Source organism: Rousettus aegyptiacus, unplaced genomic scaffold (assembly GCF_014176215.1).
Source record: "Rousettus aegyptiacus isolate mRouAeg1 unplaced genomic scaffold, mRouAeg1.p scaffold_m13_p_2, whole genome shotgun sequence".
Classification (NCBI taxonomy): Eukaryota; Metazoa; Chordata; class Mammalia; order Chiroptera; family Pteropodidae; genus Rousettus; species Rousettus aegyptiacus.
The window spans coordinates 90,520,156-90,539,198 of NW_023416295.1; the positions used below are offsets into that span (position 1 = coordinate 90,520,156).

Genomic DNA, 19,043 nt, shown 5'->3' on the forward strand with positions numbered 1-19,043 from the left:
CAAACTAACACACCAGTGTTGAAAAGTCTCATTTATAAATTAACCTCAATCATTTTAATAGCATGTGATTGATATTTTTAAAGCACTCAGAAATTTGTGAAAAGCAGGTTGCTGTGATTATTGCATTTAGCATGTAAACATCCCTGCTTTTTATTCTCATTATGTCTGTATTCTCATAGTTTTCCAAGCAGCATAACAAATTACCACAAACCTAGCAGGCTGAAACAAAAATATTTATTATTTCATAGTTTCCATGCTTCAGGAGATCAGCACAGCATAGCTGCAACCCTGATCAGTGTTTCACAAGGCTGTAATCATGGTATCAGCCAGGGCTGGGGTTCCATTTGAGTCCTCTTCTAGACTCACAAGGTTTGTTACAGAATTAATTTCCTGTTGAATTCGTGGCTTGCATCTTTAAGCCCTGAATAATTGTTTTTTCTGATTTCACAACACCAAAGTAGCAATCAGAAGAGTCTGACTTGCTATGGCATTAGCTAGTTAAGCACAGTGTTCCTAGAAGTGAAATTAATAGGAAGTCTACTAAATTCTTACTTGATCTGTAGAAGCAGAAAAGTTCTAGGTCAAATGACTAGAAGTCTAACTCAGATCATAAAAATAGAGAGTCACAGCTGCCAATCAATTCTCAGGCTTGAACCAGTTACTCAACTGGCAGATCCTGGTTCCTCTTAAAGAAGGACTCCAATAAACTGCCAAGAAATTATACCATTAATCTTTCTTCCAGCCTTCTCTAAAGGAATTTATGGCCTTTTACCAGGATAAACTGAGGGAAAAGGAAAGAATCACACCTTCTAGGGACTACTGGACACTGGCTTTGAACAGGTATTGATTCCAGGAGATACAAATGTCATTGTAGTCCTCTAGTCAGAGTAAGGGCTTTTGGAAGTCAGGTAATCAAATGGTATTTTAGCTCAGTTCTATCTCATCATGGGTTCAATGGGTTCCCAAATTCATCCTGTGGGTATTTCCCCAGTTTCAGAATGCATAATTGGAATAGACATACTTAGCACCTGGCAGAATCCCCACAGTGGTTTTCTGACCAATGGAGCAAGGGCTGTTGAGGTGGGAAAGGCCAAATGGAAATCATTAGATCTGCCTCTATCTAGAAATATAGTAAACTAAAAGCAATATCACATACTTGGAGCGACTGCAAAGATCAGTGCCACCATCAAGGACTTGAAAGATGCAGGAGTGTTAAATCCCACCAAATCCCCTTTCGACTCTCCTGTTTGGCTTGTGCAGAAAACAGATGAATCTTGGAGAATGAGAGTGGATTATACAACCTTAATAAGTGGTGACTCCAATTGGAGCTGCTGTACAAATGTGTTTTCATTGCTTGAGCAAATTAACACATCCCTAGGTACCTGGTATAGAACTACTGATCTGGCAAATGCCTTTTTCTCTATACCTGTCCATAAGGCCCACCAGAGTAGTTTATTTTCATCTGGCAGGCTGGCAATACACCTTCAGAGCTTTACCTCAGAGGTATATCAATTTTCCAGTAGAATGGGAGCATTTGAGATCTTGCTCCCGAGCATATGTCATTAGATGGGCTCAGACTCTTAAAAAGTTCTCTACAGGTTTGGATGTTTCTTACATCGACATTTACTTCCTGTAATCAGCAGGATTCTGAAGAAGCCCACCCAAGACCACCCTGCAGACCCAGACCTGGTTCTAGGTGCAAGCAAGACCCATTGTGCCTCACCATCTTCCCGCTTTGCATTAGGTGAACATGGGTTAGTTTTTTCTCAGAATCCTAAGCCTCCTTGCTTAAAGTAGCAGGTAATGACTTTATTTGAGCTGCTTAAGAGTTAAGATAACCCAGGGAAAGGAGAAAAAAATAAATTGTTGATTTTAATTTTAGCTTTATAATTGGATTTTTTACTGAAATTGAACAATTTCTTTGCTAGTTAAATAAAAAACTGAACTCCATTTAGCTTCGGAAGCAAAAGGACACTTGCTTCCCCAACCTGAATAGACAATAGAGTGATTACAGTTTTTCAGATCCCTGAATCCAGAGGGGTGAAGATGAACACTAGAAGTCATCAAGTTCTGTAGCACAGGCAATTTTGGAGAAGCCAGTAAGAACCCTGGAAAGAAGAGAAAGGCTTGTGACTTAGATAACATCACAGTTCCAATGGCATCTGGTAAGCTCTCACTGACCCTTGCTTGGGTATTTGCAGGTGACTAAGAATCTTTGTGGAGTGGCCTAGGAAAATTTTCCTCTAGGGTGTAAAGCAGTCCTAGAAGATTTACCACTTTGAGCTTATGAGATGTGCATGGTAAAGGCTGGTTGTCCCTAGAATTTGTTCACATCTATGGATCTCAGAATTAACATGGATAATTGTGCCTCTCGGGCCAAGGCCCACTACAGTCAGCCTCTCACTTATAACTAAGATGGCTGATATGAGGATCCTTTGATACTTCTAAATTAATCTTTTGTGCACAAAATAAGAAAAAGCTGGATGTAATATTAGGCAGAATGACTGAGGAAAAAAAACTATTAGAGACTGCCTCAGAACTTAAAAAGGCCTTCTTCCCTAAGCTAAAATTAAACTATGTAAAAAGATTTACAAGGAGAGAGAGAGAGAGAGAGAGAGAGAGAGAGAGAGAGAGAGAGAGAATTTAGATAAATGGATCAACCTATGATGTCATTTAATGTAAGCCCAATTCTTTGTGGTGTTAAAATGTCTGTCCTGATAAGTTTGGAGAAATATGGCAGAGTGAGAGACATCCCCAGATCTCTCCCTTTGAAACAACAATAAGCTGAACATGTAAAACTCACAAAAAAATCAACACCCAAATTGCACACCAGCATGTCTGAGCGTGGGATCTGCATATAAGAGCTACCACAGGTTAGAACACCAGGGAGTCAGGAGATAGAGTGGGAGAAACAAAAAAGAGGCCTCTAGCAGCCAGAACTCCCTGCCAGAATGGGGGGTGGGAGGGGGTGAGAAGGCACAGCGAGTTCCCTGAACAGCCCTGCCTGGGAGAGCTGTGAGCTCCACACAGCCGGCGGCAGAGCTAAGTAATCAGGGCAGAGAGCGGAGGAGCAGAGACAGCAGAGGTACAACACTTGATTTTTACCAACCATGATTGCAAAACTGAAACCGAGCTGCAGCCCAATCCCCCAATACAGAGGGCCCCTCCTCTCATACCTCCGAGACCGATCACTGCAGAATCCCAGGGGAATCTGAGCAAATGTTACCGAAACTGTCGCTATCATGGACAAGGACTGAGACTGACGGTAGTGAGCACGATTAAACATCTATAAGGAAAAAAAAAGGCATTATTAGGCTTTATATAAAGCAGGGATCCAAGAGGCTTAGATGCCATCTTTTGGAAACCAAAAGAAAACTACCTTCTTTGCAACAGGCTAAAGAGAGACTTTTATATAATAAATCTCCTTTCTGGAAAAAAGCAGAACACACTTCCATCAATGCCCAGGTGGAGAAATAGTCCATTAAACACCATGAACAACCAAGGTGACAAGGCATCTCAGAAAGAAAAAGAAAAATCACCAGAAAATAAGCTTACAGACAGAAATATGTGACCTAAATGACAGAGAATATAAGATGATACTTCTGAAAAAACTCAGTGAGATCCAAAATGAGCCATATCAACAGTTTCAGGAATTGAAAAAATAAATAGATGCACAGAATGAGTTCCTTAGCAAGGAGATAGAAACCCTCAAAAAGAACCAAATAGATATTCTGGAGATAAAAACACACTGCAAGAATTTAAAAATGAAACAGCAAGCCTGGGAAATAGAGTCAACCAAATAGAAAAAAGGATCAATAATATCAAAGACAGAAATCTATCAGAAGAAAGAAAGACAAAAATAAATCAGAAGAAAGAAGAAACTGAAGAATGAAAAATAATGAAAGAGAAATACAAGAACTAGCTGATACCATCGGGAGAGAAAACATAAGAATAATGGGCATTATCGAAGGTGAGGAAAAAGAGCAGGGACTAGAAAGCATTTTCAGACAAATAGAGGGCAAGAATTTCCCAAATCTAAGAAATGAGCTGGAGCTTGGAATTCAAGAAGCCAACAGAACACCCAATGATCTCAACCCAAAAAGGCCTTTACTAAGACACATTGTATTAAAGTAACTGAACATCAACGACAAAGATAGAATTCTCAGGGCAGCCAGGGAGAAGAAAACAGTAACTTAAAAAGGAAAACCCATTAGATTATCATGGGACTTCTTAGAACAAACCTTACAAGCCAGAAAGGAATGTAATCAAATATTTAAGCTATTAAGTGAAAAGAACTACCAGCCTAGAACAATATATCTAGCAAATTCTCCTTTAGATATGAAAGAGAAATTAAGACCTTTCCAGACATACAAAAATTAAAGGATTCTCCACTATGAGGCCTGCAGTACAGGAAATACTGAAAGGGGTCAGCTCACCTAAAACAAAATGACACACACAAAAAAATACAGAATTAGGAGTAAGATGACTATCAGGCAAATAGAAGCAGAAGAGTGCAATCTTTACTAAAAAGAGGGTGTTATAAGCTTAAAATAATAATAAGAGAATTGCTATAGCAATATAGTAATGAATATTCAGCATACATAGGGACAAATTGAGACAACGATGACTGAAAAAGGATTCGAATATTCATATTCACAAAGGAGAATGGAGAAAAGGCACATGCAGAGGAAAATGGATGATTGTGTATATCTATATCTACCTCTATATCTACATATATATGTATAATGTGTATATATATGTATAATGTATATATGTGTGTATATAGAGAGATAGATATAGATATACATGTATATATGTAGTTATAGATATAGATATATACAATACAGATATATAGATAGATTATAAAGATATATAGATATATAGATATGTATCCTTTACATATTTGTAATGGTAATCACACACAGAAGATTCAGAACTGAAGTATATAACATAAAACAAGAAGAACTGGAGGGAAAACCCACAAAACTGAACCAAAATAAAGAAAACAGAAACACAAGGACAAGGAAGCAATGGAAACACCGAGCTACCAGAAAGCAAAAGAAAAAATGACTATAAGAAGACCCCATATTTCAATAATTATCCTAAATGAGAATGGACTGAACTCACCAATAAAAGGCACAAAGGTGTAGAATGGATCAAAAAACAAAACCCAACCAATATATGTCTCCAGGAGACACATCTCAGCTCCAAAGACAAATATAGACTCAAAGTAAAAGGGTGGAAAATGATATTTCAAGCAAATGGCATTCAGAGAAAAGCGGGAGTAGCAGTACTAATATCGGATGAAATAGATTTCGAAATAAAACAGGCAAAGAATGATATTGAGGGACACTTTATAATGATAAAGGGAATCATGCACCAAAAAGACATAATACTTATTAATATCTATACTCCCAATCAGGGAGCCCTGAAATATGTAAAGCAATTACTAACAGAACTAAAGGGAGAAACAGACCAAAACACTATCCTGGTAGGGGACCTAAATCCCCCACTGTCAGATATGGACAGGTCATCGAAACAGAAAATCAATAAGAAAATAATATCCTTAAATGACAGATGACACATTAGACCAACTAGATATAATTAACATTTACAGAGCCTTCCATCCCAAAATAGCGGCTTATACATTCTTCTCTAGTGCACATGGAACATCCTCAAAGATTTACATACTGGGATACAGAGATAGCCTCAACAAATATAAGAGGGTTAAAACCATACTAATCATATTCTCTGATCGTAATGCTTTGAAACTAGAGATAAACTGCAAAAAGAAAGCAGGAAAAACCACAAATACATGGAAATTAAACAACATACAACTGAAGAATAACTGGGTCAGAGATGAAATAAAATGATAGATCAAGAGATACATAAAAATGAATGATAATGATAGTACAACATATCAAAATTTTTGGGACACAGCAAAAGTGGCCTACCTCCAAAAACAAAAATGAGCCCAAATAAACAACCTAATGATTTATCTTAAAAAAAAAAACTTATAAAAGGAAGAACAAATGAAGCCTAAAGTCAGCAGAAGAAATCATCAAAATTAGAGCAGAAATAAGTGAAATTGAAAACAAACAAACAAACAAAACAGTAGGAAAATGCAATAAAGAACTGGTTCTTTGAGAGAGTTAATAAAATTGACAAATCCCTGGTTAAACTCACTAAAACAAAAAGAGAAAGGACACAGATAAATGAAATCAGGGATGAAAGGGGAAATTATGACAGACACCGCAGAAATACACGAGATCATACAGGAATACTATGAAAAAAATATATAACACCAACTTTAATCACCTACAAGAAATGGACCAGTACTTAGAAAAATACAACCTTCCTAGACTGAATCAAGATATGGAAAGTTTAAATAGACCAATCAGCAGTAGGGAAATTGGAACAATCATCAAAAACCTACCAAAAAGTAAAACTCCAGGACCAGATGGCTTCACCAGTGAATTCTACCAAACATTGAAAGAAAGTTTAATTCCTGTTCTCCTCAAACTCTTCCAAAAAAATCAAAGAGGAGGCAATACTTCCCAACTCATTTTATTAGGCCAATATTACTCTGATGCCAAAACCTGGTAAAGATAACACATACACACAAAAAAACTACATACAGACCAATATCTCCCATGAACACAGATGCAAAAATTCTAAATAAGATACTAGTGAAACAAATACAGCAACATATTTAAAAGATTATACACTGTGATCAAATGGGCTTTATCTCAGGGCCACAGGGATGGTTCGACATACGCAAATCAATTAATGGGATACACCACATAAACAAATTTAAAAATAAGAATCATATGATCATATCAATAGATGCAGAAAAAACTTTTGACAAGATACAACATCCATTTATGATCAAAACACTTAACAAAATCAGTATAGAAGGTAAGTACCTTAACATAGTAAAGGCCATCAATGACAAACCCTCAGCCAACATTATACTTAATGGTGTAAAACTAAAAAACTTCCCTCTAACAGCAGGAACAAGGTAAGGCTGTCTACTATCGCCACTGTTATTCAATATATTGGAGGTCCTAGTGAGTGCAATCAGGCAAGAGAAAGATATAAAAGGCATCCAAATAGGAAACGAAGAAGTCATACTGTCACTATTTTGTGGATGACATGATTCTCCATGTAGAAATCCCTAAAGACTCCACAAGAACACACTAGAAGCAATAAGCAAATAGAGTAGTTTCTGGATACAAAATCAATGTTCGAAAATCCATAGTGTTCCTATACTCTAATAATGAAGTGTCAGAAAAAGAAGTAGAAAAATAATTGCAACAAAAAAGAATCAAATACCTAGGAATAAATCTAATGAACCATGTGAGGGACCTGTATAATGAAAACTATAAGATCATATTAAAAGAAATTGAAGAAGATACAAAGAATCAATATACTTAAATGACCAAATTAGCTAAAGCATTATAAAGATTTAATGCAATTACCAACAAATCCCATCGGCTTTTTTTAAAGAAATGGAACAAAAAATCATCAGATTTGTATGGAAGCACGAAAGACCCCGAATTGCCAAAGCCATCCTGAGAAAAATGAAGGAGGCTGGAGGCATCACTCTGCCTGACTTAAATTATACTACATAGTGACAGTAATCAAAACTGCATGATATTGGCAGCAAAACAGACACACAGACCAGTATAACAGAATCAAGAGTCCAGAAGTAAACCCATATTTATATGGACAAATAGTTTTCGATTAAAAAAAAAAAAGCCAACAGCATACAGTAGAGAAAGGAAAGCCTTCTCAATAAATGGTGCTGAGAAAACTGGAAAGTCACCTACAAAAGAATGAAACTAGACTGTTGTCTATCACCACACACCAAAATTAACTCAAAATAGATTAAGGACATTAATGTAAGACCTGAAACAATAAAATGCATAGAAGAAAACATAAGAACTAAACTCAAGAACCTTGGACTTAAAAGAGGATTTTATAAATTTGACCTCAAAGGCAAGGGAATTAAAAACAAAAATAAATGCATGGGACTACATAAAAAAAAAAGCTTCTGCTCAGCAAAAGAAACTGTCAACAAGGTAAAGAGACAATCATCCGAATGCGAAAATATATTTGCAAGCAACACCTCCAATAAGGACCTAATATCCAAAATATACAAAGAACTCATACAACTCAATAACAAATGAAAAACAAATGATCCAATCAAAAAATGGGCAGAGGACCTGAACAGATGCTTCCCCCTAGAGAACATACAAATGGCCAACAAATATATGAAAAGATGCTCAACATCGCTCACTATTAGGGAAATGCAAATCAAAACCACAATGAGATACCATGTCATACCTGTTAGAATAGCTATAATCAACAGAACAAGTAATAATGAATGCTGGAGAGGATGTAGAGAAATAGGAACTCTCCTACACTACAGGTGGGACTGCATATTGGTGAAGTCACTATAGCAAACAGTATGGAGGTTCCTCAAAAAATTAAGAATTGATCTACCATATGATTTAGCAATCCCTCTTTTCGGTATTTATCTCAAAGACTTGAAAATCCATATCTGAAATGATATTTGCACACTGATGTTCATAGCAGCATTATTCACAGCGGCCAGGACATAGAAGCAACCAAAGTGTCCTACGATAGATGATTGGCTAAAGAAACTGTGGTACATATATACAACGGAATATTACTCAGCCATAAGAAGAGATGAAATACTGCCGTTTGCAACAACATGATATTACATGATGTCATTTATATTTCGGATATAAACCTAAAAACAATAAACAAGACAAACAAATAGAGAGTTATGGACATGGACTATAACTAGTGGTTACTAGAAGGTAAAGGGTGGGGGAGGATGGGGAGGTAAACGGAGTAAAGGAGGTTAAATATAGGGGGGTAGGAGAAGGGTGAAGTGGGTAAAGGGGATCAAATATATGGTAGCTGAAGAAAACTGGACTTTGGGTGGTAAATACACGATAGAATATACAGATGTCAAATTATAATGTACACCTGAAAATTATATAATTATATTAACCAATATTATGCCAATATTTTAAAAATAATTTTAAAATAAATAAATAAATAAAATTAAGTGGAAGCAAACATTAAAAAGTACAAATTAGTATTTACAAATTAGTCATGGAGCTATAAAGTAAAGCATAAAGAATATAGTCAATAATATTATAATAACTATGTATGGTGTCAGAGGTGTACAAGAGTTATTGGGTGATCACTTCACGAGTTATTTAGATATCTAATCACTGTGTTGTAAACATGAAACTAATATAATATTGTATGCCAACTATAATTGAAAAATTAAAAGTGTTATTTAAAAAATTATAAAATGAATGAATAGATAGATAGATAGATAGATAGATAGATAGATAGATAGATAGATAGATAAATCCAGGGTCCTACAAGACACGAGCCTGGATCATAGCCAGACCTAGGACCAACCAGGCCTGGGATCCACAGAATATGAGAAACAAATTCAACTAAAATTCAGATGTCTTTTACCTCAGTTAAATTTCTCTAGGAATCCAGTGGTGTCAGGCACATTGAGATATTCCATTTAAGGTAAAAAATAAGTTGTTACTTCTAGTCCCACCTATAAACAAAAAGAGGAGCAGTACCCAGTGGGCCTCTAAAATTTAGAGGCAACATACTCTTCATTTGGGTGTATTACTCTGACTCATTTACCAAGTGACCCAAAAGCTGCTAGTTTTGAGTGGGTCCCAGAACAAGAGAAGGCTCCGCAACATGTCTGGGCTGCTGTGTAAGCTGCTCTGCCACTTGAGCCTATGATCCTCAGATCCAATGATTCTTGAAGTGACAGTGGCAGATAGAGATGCTGTTTGTAGACCTTGACAAGTCCCTATAGGTGAATCACATTGCAGTCCTTTAGGATTTTGGAGCAAGGCCCTGCCATCCTCTGCAGATAATTACTCTTCTTTCGAGAAATAGCTCTTGGCCTACTATTGGGCCTTAGTAGACTGAATGCTTGACCATGGGCCACCAAATTACCATGAAACCTGAGCTGCCCATCATGGACTGGCTATTATCTCACCCACCAAGCCACAAAGTTGAGTGTACACAGCAACACTCCATCATTGAATGGTGGTGGTATATTCGTGGTTGGGCCCAGGCAGTCCCTGAAAGTACAGTAAGTTATACAAAGTGGCACAAGTGCCCATGGTCCCCATTCCTGATGAATTGCCTTCTCTCTCTTACATCCCTTAATTACAGCTTCATGGAGAGTTTCCTGGGATCAGTTAATAGAGAAAGACTCAGGCCTGGTTTATAGATGGCTCTGCATGATATTCAGGCACCACCTAAAAGTGGACAGCTGTAGCACCACAGACCCTCTGTGGAGCATCCCTGAGAACAGTGGTTAAGATAAATCCTCCCAGCATGCAGAACCTGGACAAGTGCACCTGCTCACTCACTTCGCCAGAAGCAGATGGCAGCATGCATAATTACATGCCAGCTCATGGCTGTGGACAGTTGTTTGGATGGTCAGAGACTTGGAAGTAACACAACTGGAAAAATTGGTAGCAAGGAAATTTGGGGAAGAGGTATGTGAATAGACCACTCTGGGCAAAAAAACGTGGACATGTTAATGTCCTATGTGAATGCTCATCAAACGGTGACCTCAGCAGAGGAAGGTTTCAAGAATCAAGGATGACCCATTCTGTGGATACCAGCCAGCTTCTTTTCCCAGCCACACCTGTCACCGCCCAGTTCATGAATAATATGGCCATGGTGGTAGAGATGAAGGTTATACATGGGCTCAGCAATGTGGACTTCCTCTCATCAAGGCCACCTCTGAGTGCCCAATCTGCCAGAGGCAGAGACCAGCACTAAGCCCCCAATACAGCAGCATTCCGAGGGAGATTATCCAGCTACCTGGGGACAAGTCGATTACATTAGACTGCTTCTGTGTTGGAAGGGGCAGTATTTTGTCCTAACTGGAATAGACATTTACTCCGTGTATGGATTTTGCCTTCCATGTACATAATGTTTCTGCCAAAACTATAATCCATAGAGTTAAAGCAGAAATCCCTAACCCCAAGGCCACAGACCAGTACCAGTCTGTGGCCTGTTAGGAACCAGGCTGCATAGCAGGAGGTGAGCAGTGGGCAAGCGAGTGAAGCTTCATCTGTATTTGTAGCCGCTCCCCAGCACTAGCATCACCGCCTCAGCTTCTCTGCAGAGCATTAGGCATTAGAGTTATAGGAGCACTGGTGCCAAAAAGGGGGGGGGGAACCACTGAGTTACAGAATGTCTCATCCACTATCATGGTATTCCATACAACATTGCTTCAGATCCAAGAATTCACTTCACTGCAAAAAAAGTACAGCAATGAGCCCATACTATAGGAATTAACTAGCCTCACCATGTCTCCTACTGTCCTGATGTAGCTGGCTTGATGGAATGATGGAATGGCCTTTTGAAAACTAAATTACAGCACCAACTAGGTGGTAACACCTTGCAGGACTGTGGTAAGGTCCTTCAGAAACTGTATATGCTCTGAATCAGTGACTAATATATGATGCTATTTCTTCTTAGCCAAGATTCATGAGTTCAGAAATCAAGTGATAAAAATGGAAGAGATACCACTCACTGTTATCCCTAGTGACCTACTAGCAAATTTTTGCTTCCTATTCCTGTGACTACGCTCTGCTGGTCTAAAGGTCTTAGTTCCAAAAGGATTGAATGCTTCTACCAGGGGACACAACAGTGATTCTATTGAGTTGAAAATCAAGACTTCCAGCCAGCCACTTTGTGTTCCTCATGCCTGTGAATCAACAGGCAAGAAAGGGTATCGCTGGACCATCGATCCTGTCTACTAAGAAACTGGACCGTTACTCCATGATGGAGGTAAGAGAGAATGTGTATGGAATACAGGAGATCCTTTAGGGTATCTCGGTACTGCCATGTCTTGTGATTAAGGTCAATAGAAAACTACAACATCCCAACCAGGCAAGACTGATAATGGCCCAGACACTTCAAAAATGGATAAGCCATCCTCCTACCTGGTAAAGAACCACAAATAGCTGAGGAGCTTCCTGAAGGCAAAGGGAATACAGAATGGGTAGTAGAAGAAAGTAGTTATAAATCCTATCTACAGAAACAAAGGCTGTAATTGTCATGAGAAGTTCCTCATTTTTTATGAATACATTTACACACACACACACACGTACACACGCATATTAAGCAAATATCTTTGTTTTCTTTCCTCTCATTTTTTTATCATGTAAGAGATATATTGACTTTATATCAAGGTACTTAAGTATTGTTAATTTTATGTCAGATTATTTAAGTTATGGGATATTAAGAGCAAATATCACTCAGTACTTACTTCTTTTGGGAAAGCTGTTAGTGCACTTTTGGTTGCATGCAGGATAGTTGTAGGATGAATTATGTATGATTTTTTTTAGTCTTTATTTGGAAATTAAGTGTGGTTTAAGGAGATGTGTGTAGGTGTCAGGTTGACAAAGGGTGGACTTGTAATGGTTAATTTTTCATGTCAATTTTACTAGGCTAAGGGATGCACAGATAGCTGGTAAAATAATATTTCTGGTTATGTCTATGAGGGTATTTCTAGAAGAAATTATACCATTTGACTGAGTAGACTCAGTAAAGAGATCTGCCCTCACCAATATGAGTAGACATCATCCAATTTAATGAGGGCCCAAATGGGACAGAAAGATTAAAGAAGGGCAAATTTCACTCTCTTCTTGCCTTTGGACATTGGGGTTTCTGATTTTCAGGCCTTTGGACTCCAGAATGTATACTACTGGCCCCCCCGGTCCTCAGGCCTTCGACCACAGATTGAATTACACTACTAGCTTTCCTGTTTCTCCAGCTTGCAGACAGCAGACTATGGGACTTCTTGGCCTCCATAACCATGTGAGCAAGTTCCTATAAATACACACGCCCGTGCGCGCGCGCGCACACACACACACACACACACACATCTCCTATTGGTTCTGTTTCTCTGGATAATCGTAGTACAGCAGTCCCCAACCTCTTTGGCACCAGGCACTGGTGCTCCTATGAGGATCTAATGCCTGATGATCTGAGGCGGTGATGCCAGCACTGGAGAGTGACTGCAAATACAGATGAAGTTTCGGTCACTTGTCTGCTGCTCACTTCCAGCAGTGCAGCCCTGTTCCTAACAGACTAAGGACTGGTACTGCTCCGTGGTCCAGGGATTTGGGACCCCGGCTCTAGTAGACACAGTTTCCATGCTTTAAGAGCTCAGCACAGCATACCTGGAAGCCTTACAAGGCTGTGATTATGGTCTCAGCCAAGGCTGGCGTATCATCTGAGTCCTCTTCCAGGCTCACATACTTCTTAGCAGAATTCATTTCCTAATGAACTCATTGCGACTTGCTTTTCAAAACCCAAACTAGTGTCTTTTTGGTTTCCCATCTCTCCCTTTAGGACTGGCCTTTTTTTAAAGGCTTACCTGATTAGATCAAGGCCACCCAGGATGATTCCCTATCAAATAATTTAAAGTTGACTGATTAGGGACTCTAATTACATCTGCAAAATTCCTTCATCTTTGCCATATGATGAAAACCAATCATGAAAGTGAAACCCCATTATATTTACAAGTTTCATCCATAGTCAAGGGATGGAGATTATAAGTTATGTACACTAAGAGCAGGAATCTTGAAGACTATCTTAGAATTCTTCCTGCCACAAGAGTATTTAAGAATGATTGTTTTTTAATTGTGTAACATAATTGTATTTTGGAAAACCTGCTACTTGCTTTTCTGATATTATCATCATGATGTCTTACATTTCAAAAGTGAGCAAAGCCAGAAACAAATTTGAGGACAGAGCAAAGCATGGTTTATACTCTCTGGCTCTTTTATTGACAACGGTGTACATAAAAAAGAAAGGTAGCAATAGACAGCAGTATGTGCTAAGTGGCAAATCCTAAGTATAAAATAAAAGTGTTTTCAGGGTTTAGAGAAGAAAAATCATCACAGGTAGGAGTGACAGAATGTGGTTAACAACAGAACTAGATCATGAAATTGAGCTAAAGAAATATTTATTAAGCCCTCCATGATACTTTGGGGGTAGAAAAATGAATAAGGCAGACTCCACCTTTCAGAAATGTATAGTCTGGTAGGAGAGGTAAACATTGAATGAAATGAATGTGGGTGGATTTAAAAAATTGTTAGATTAGAAATAGAATATATATGAAGAAATTCCATAAGTTTTAAAGGATAAATAGAAATCTACAAAAGAGATAAGGTTTAAAATACCTTTGCAGAAAAAGGTAAGGAAATGGCTAGGCTGAAGGGCAGCATGCGAAGGGAAGGAACAAATAAGAACGATGACAATGAAAATGAGCAGAGAACAAGTCCTGGGGTATTGGTCTGATTCATAATTTTGGGTTAATCATAACAGTCCTGAGAATTCTTTAAGGGGCTTGGTCAGGGAAGTGGAGGGCATGAAAGGCACCAAGTAGTATTTTTTTCCTCATTTATTTAAGTACCCTTAGGTAAACTAATCAACATTTCTAAGCCTTAATCGCCACATCTGTTAAATCGGAATAGTAGTTTCTATTTCTGAGGTGTCGAGGAGATGATTAAATGGGATATTCTGTGTAGAGTCTTTAAGATAGTACCAAAAGGCTAATATTCAGACAGTGATGACAATTTAGCTAGTTTGATCAGAGATGATGAATATCTAGGACAGAAATTAATTATTGAGACATGGCAGGAAAGGGTAATGGTAGTCAAAAGGTAGAAACTTCCACTTATAAGGTAATAATTCCTAGGGGTATAATGTACAGCATAGTAACTATATTTAATGGTATTGCATTATATATTTGAAAGTCACTAAGAGAAATCTTAAATTCTCTTTATGAGAGAAAAAAACGTAAAACTGTGAGATGATGGATGTTAACTAAACTTATTGTGGTGATCATTTCTCAGTATATACATATATCAAATCATTATATTATAGGCCTTAAACTAATACAATTTTTATATTTCAGTCATATCTCAATAAAACTAGAAAAAAAAAAGATTAGCAAAGTATTACAATGCGATGATGGTAAGAAACAAAATAGTACAGTTTTCCCTGAAATGAACATAACTAAACTTCGTATCAGAGATAGCTACAAGAAAAAAGTGATAGGAAATAATTGCCATAAAGATCCTACCTGGTTAAGTCTGAACTTTAAGGAGAAACAATTCTTCAAACATCCAGGTGAAGAACCAAAGTAACTCCATTTTGTGACGGGCCTCCATTTTAGCCAATTCCTGGAAATTACTGTGTGACCATCACTACAGGGACGCTATGGAAACGGTAGCCACCCTCTCTCCCCCAGTCAACCAGTAAGAATGGCCCTGGAATTGCCCTTCTATTGTTTTCTAGTTAGACCTCCCCTGCGGCTACCTGCCCACCAATGTTTGTAAAGGTCAAATTTGACTTACCAATCCTGTAATGCCAAGACCTGTCACCACAGCTTGTGGTTTTTCCCTTTAAATATGTCTGTAAGATTAAGGAAGGGGCCCTTCTCCTGCATACTGCTTTGGCTGTGTATGGAGTTGGGTCCGAGCTCGCTAATAAACTCCCTTGTGTGATTGCATTGGCAGTTGTTTCCTTCGCGGCTTGTGGGGTTCCGAATCGGGGCATAACACAGGCATAAAAAGCAGTCTCCGTACAAAGACAATTCAATGGGAAAAGAGTATTCTTTTCAACAAATAATACTAGGGCAATCCTTACTGCATTCCATATGCAAAATTGGATCAAAATGGCTCAACAACTTATAAGAGCTAAAATTATAAAACTCTCAGAGGAGAACATAGTACATTAAGTTAGGAAATAATTTCTTAGATACAACATTGAATGCAGTTTACCAAATGCTGCCCTCTCATCCTGAGTCCACACACATGGAAGACTCTTCAAGCACCCAGCCAAGGAAGCAATAGTGGTGGCTTCAGTGGAGGCAGGCTGGGGAAGGGAAGGGATCCTATACTTCCTGTTGGTTCTTGTTAACAAAGGGTCAACATTTCCAAAACTTACACTGGAACAAACAAAACACCTAACAAAAAAAACCAAGGGAATAAGAAAAAATTTGATAAGTTAGACTTTATTAAAATTTAAGATATTTGTGCCTCAAACAATACCATTATGAAAGTGAAAAAGCAATCCACAGAATGGGAGAATTTATTTGTAAATCTTGTATGTGTAAGGGACTTGTATCCAGAATATTAAAGAATCTTTACAACTCAATAATAAGACAACCCAATTTAAAAAAAAAATTATTTATTTTAATTAGTTTCAGGTATACAGTACATTGGTTAAACATCTATATAGTTTGCAAAACGATCCGATCCCCCCAATTACGCCCTCCCTCCCCTGACTCTCCACCTAGCCAAAGTATTAATGCTAATTGCATTCCTTATGCCATGTTCCCCATCCCCGTGGCCATCTATCAGCTACTAATTTCTATTCTTAATTTATACTTCTTCAACCCTTCACCCCATTCTCCCAGACCCCCAAATCCACCTCACCTCTGTCCATCACCAAATTGTCCACTATATTTGTGAGTCTGTTTTTTATTAGTTTGTTCTTTTTATTCCTTAGATTCTGCATATAAGTGAAATCATATAGTGTTTATCTTTCTCTGTCTGACTTAAGTACCCTCTAGGTCCATCAAAGCAATATCTTTTCCCATCCCCTTCCTTTTCATATGTAGGGGTCTCATCTTCTTATCCTTTCAGCCACTCTATCTTTTCCTAGGAGCACTTAATTCTTTTCCATTTAAGGTACTTATTGATAGAAATGTGGTTGTTACCATTTTTTATTCCTGTTTTTGATACATATTTTTTATTCTTAAAGAAAGTCCCTCCAACATTTTCTGTAATACTAGCTTAGTGGTGATAAATTCCTTTAGCTTATTTTTGTCTGGGAAGCTCTTTACCTGTCCCTCAACTCTAAATGATAACTTCGCTGGATAAATTATTCTTGGTTGTAGATCCTGGGTCTTAATCCTGTCACATATGTTTTGTCAAGCCCTTCTGTCCTGCATAGTTTCTTTTGAGAAATCAGCTGCCAGTCTTATGGGTGCTCCTTTATAAGTGACTGTTTTTCTCTTGCTGCTTTTGATATTCTTTCTTTGTATTTAACCTTTGGCATTTTAATTATGATGTGTCTTGGTGTACGCCTCTTTGGATCCCTGATTTTTGGAATTCTCTGAGCTTCTTGGGATTATATGTCCATTTCCTACACCAAGCTAGGGTAGTTTTACATCATCTCTTCAAACAGCTGTTTAACATCTTGATTTTTTTATGCCAATCAGATGAATATTTGGAACCTTAATAGTGCCCCATATCCTTTTAAAATTATTTTTATAGCCTTGGCATCTTTTTTCTTGCCATTCTGACTGAGTGTCCTGGTTGGCTTTCCCATCCTCTAGATGGGGCATTTAATCCTTTTCTTTGTTCGCTTTGTTTATTCCTTTGTTTATTCCATTTAATATACTTCTCATCTCAGATATTGTGTTCTCCATTTCAGACTGGTTCCCTTTTATAATTTCCATTTCCATTTTTATCTCTTTGTTGGAGTTCCCTCCACTTCCCAAAAGTTCATTGGGCATCTTTATAATCAGTGTTTTGAAGTCTGCATCTTTTAGATTACTTGACTCCGTTATATCTGGATCTGTGTTCTGTTCTGTCATATGGTTTCTGCTTCTTTGTCTTCCCATTTTGGCTGCCTTTCCATGTCTGATTCTATGTACTAAGCAAAGCTCCTAAGTCTCCCGGTCTTATTAGTGTGGATTTGTGAAGTAGATGTCCAGTGGCACAGTTCTGAGAGGGGTTCAGCTGCAGGCCAAATTTTGCCCAAGCCTCTGCCCCTCTGGGGCCACCTGTCAAGATTCAGCAAGCAATCCACAGATGCTGTGCTTATAGTTTCCTCAAAAGGCCACACTGGAAACTGAGGAGAGCTGCCTCCACCAGTATGAGTGTTACTTAGCAAGGAGCATCTGGCTCATTGAGGATAAATCTAGATATGGCTGGGTGGGGCCTGAGTTGGGATAGGCGGGGTTTCAGGGAATCCTCCTGGGTGGAGCAACCTGTGTTATCCAGTTTGATGATAGCACAGCTATAGTGGCGCTGTGTCTGCTCACTGGTATGAGGGAGTAGGGCTCAACAGGGAACAATGGATACTGCCTGTACTTCTGTACCAAGCAAGTCTCCCCTCGGCTCTCACCCCAACAGTGTCTCTCTGTAAGTCCCTGGTGACCTCTGCACTCAGCCCAACGGGCACTGATGCTCAGAACGAGCAGGTCTATCTACGAAAATTGGTCATGGCCCCTTTAAATCATGGATGCGGCCCCTTTAAGAGGTGTTTGCCACTACCTCAGCCTCTGGTCCACTCAGCAACTTGGGACTGGGCAGCCCCACGTCCTCACCTCGTGCTACCTTCTGCCTTTGCAGGGTGCTTTCTTGGATATCTTCCTAGTTGTATGGCTTGTTCATGTAGATCCCAGGTGATTTTTCCTTTCTGCTGCTCCTTGTTTCTGTCATAACTTTGATTTGGTCACTAGAGGGATGAACAGAGCCTCTATCATCTATGCCATTTTTTCCCCCCTCTAGAATAACATTTTTAAAGTGCTGAAATAAAAATTATCACCCAAGAATTCTATTTCTAGCAAAACTATCCTTCAAGAATGAAGGTGAGATTAAAACATTTCCATATAAGCAAAAGTTGAGGTAGTTCTTTACCAGTATACCTGCCCTACAAGAAATTCTGAAATGAATTCTTCAGGCTGAAATAAAGAAGGCTATATAGTAACTCAAAGGCATAAGAAAATATTAAAGAACACTAGTGAAGGTAACTTTATAGGTAAATATGAAAGCTAGTATTATTGTAACTTTTTTCCTTTAAAAATTTTTTAAAATAAATTTATTTATTTAAATTAGTTTCAAGTACACAGTACTTGAAACTAGACATCTATATTGTTCATAAAATGATTTTCCCAATTGCTCTCTCCCTGG

The 19,043-nt window shown here is 38.2% G+C and overlaps 1 pseudogene; it reads left to right on the forward strand.

Moving 5' to 3' along the window:
• The first annotated feature begins 316 nt into the window (after window positions 1-316).
• LOC118613583 lies at window positions 317-12,157 on the forward strand (annotated as a pseudogene).
• The last annotated feature ends 6,886 nt before the right edge of the window (window positions 12,158-19,043 follow it).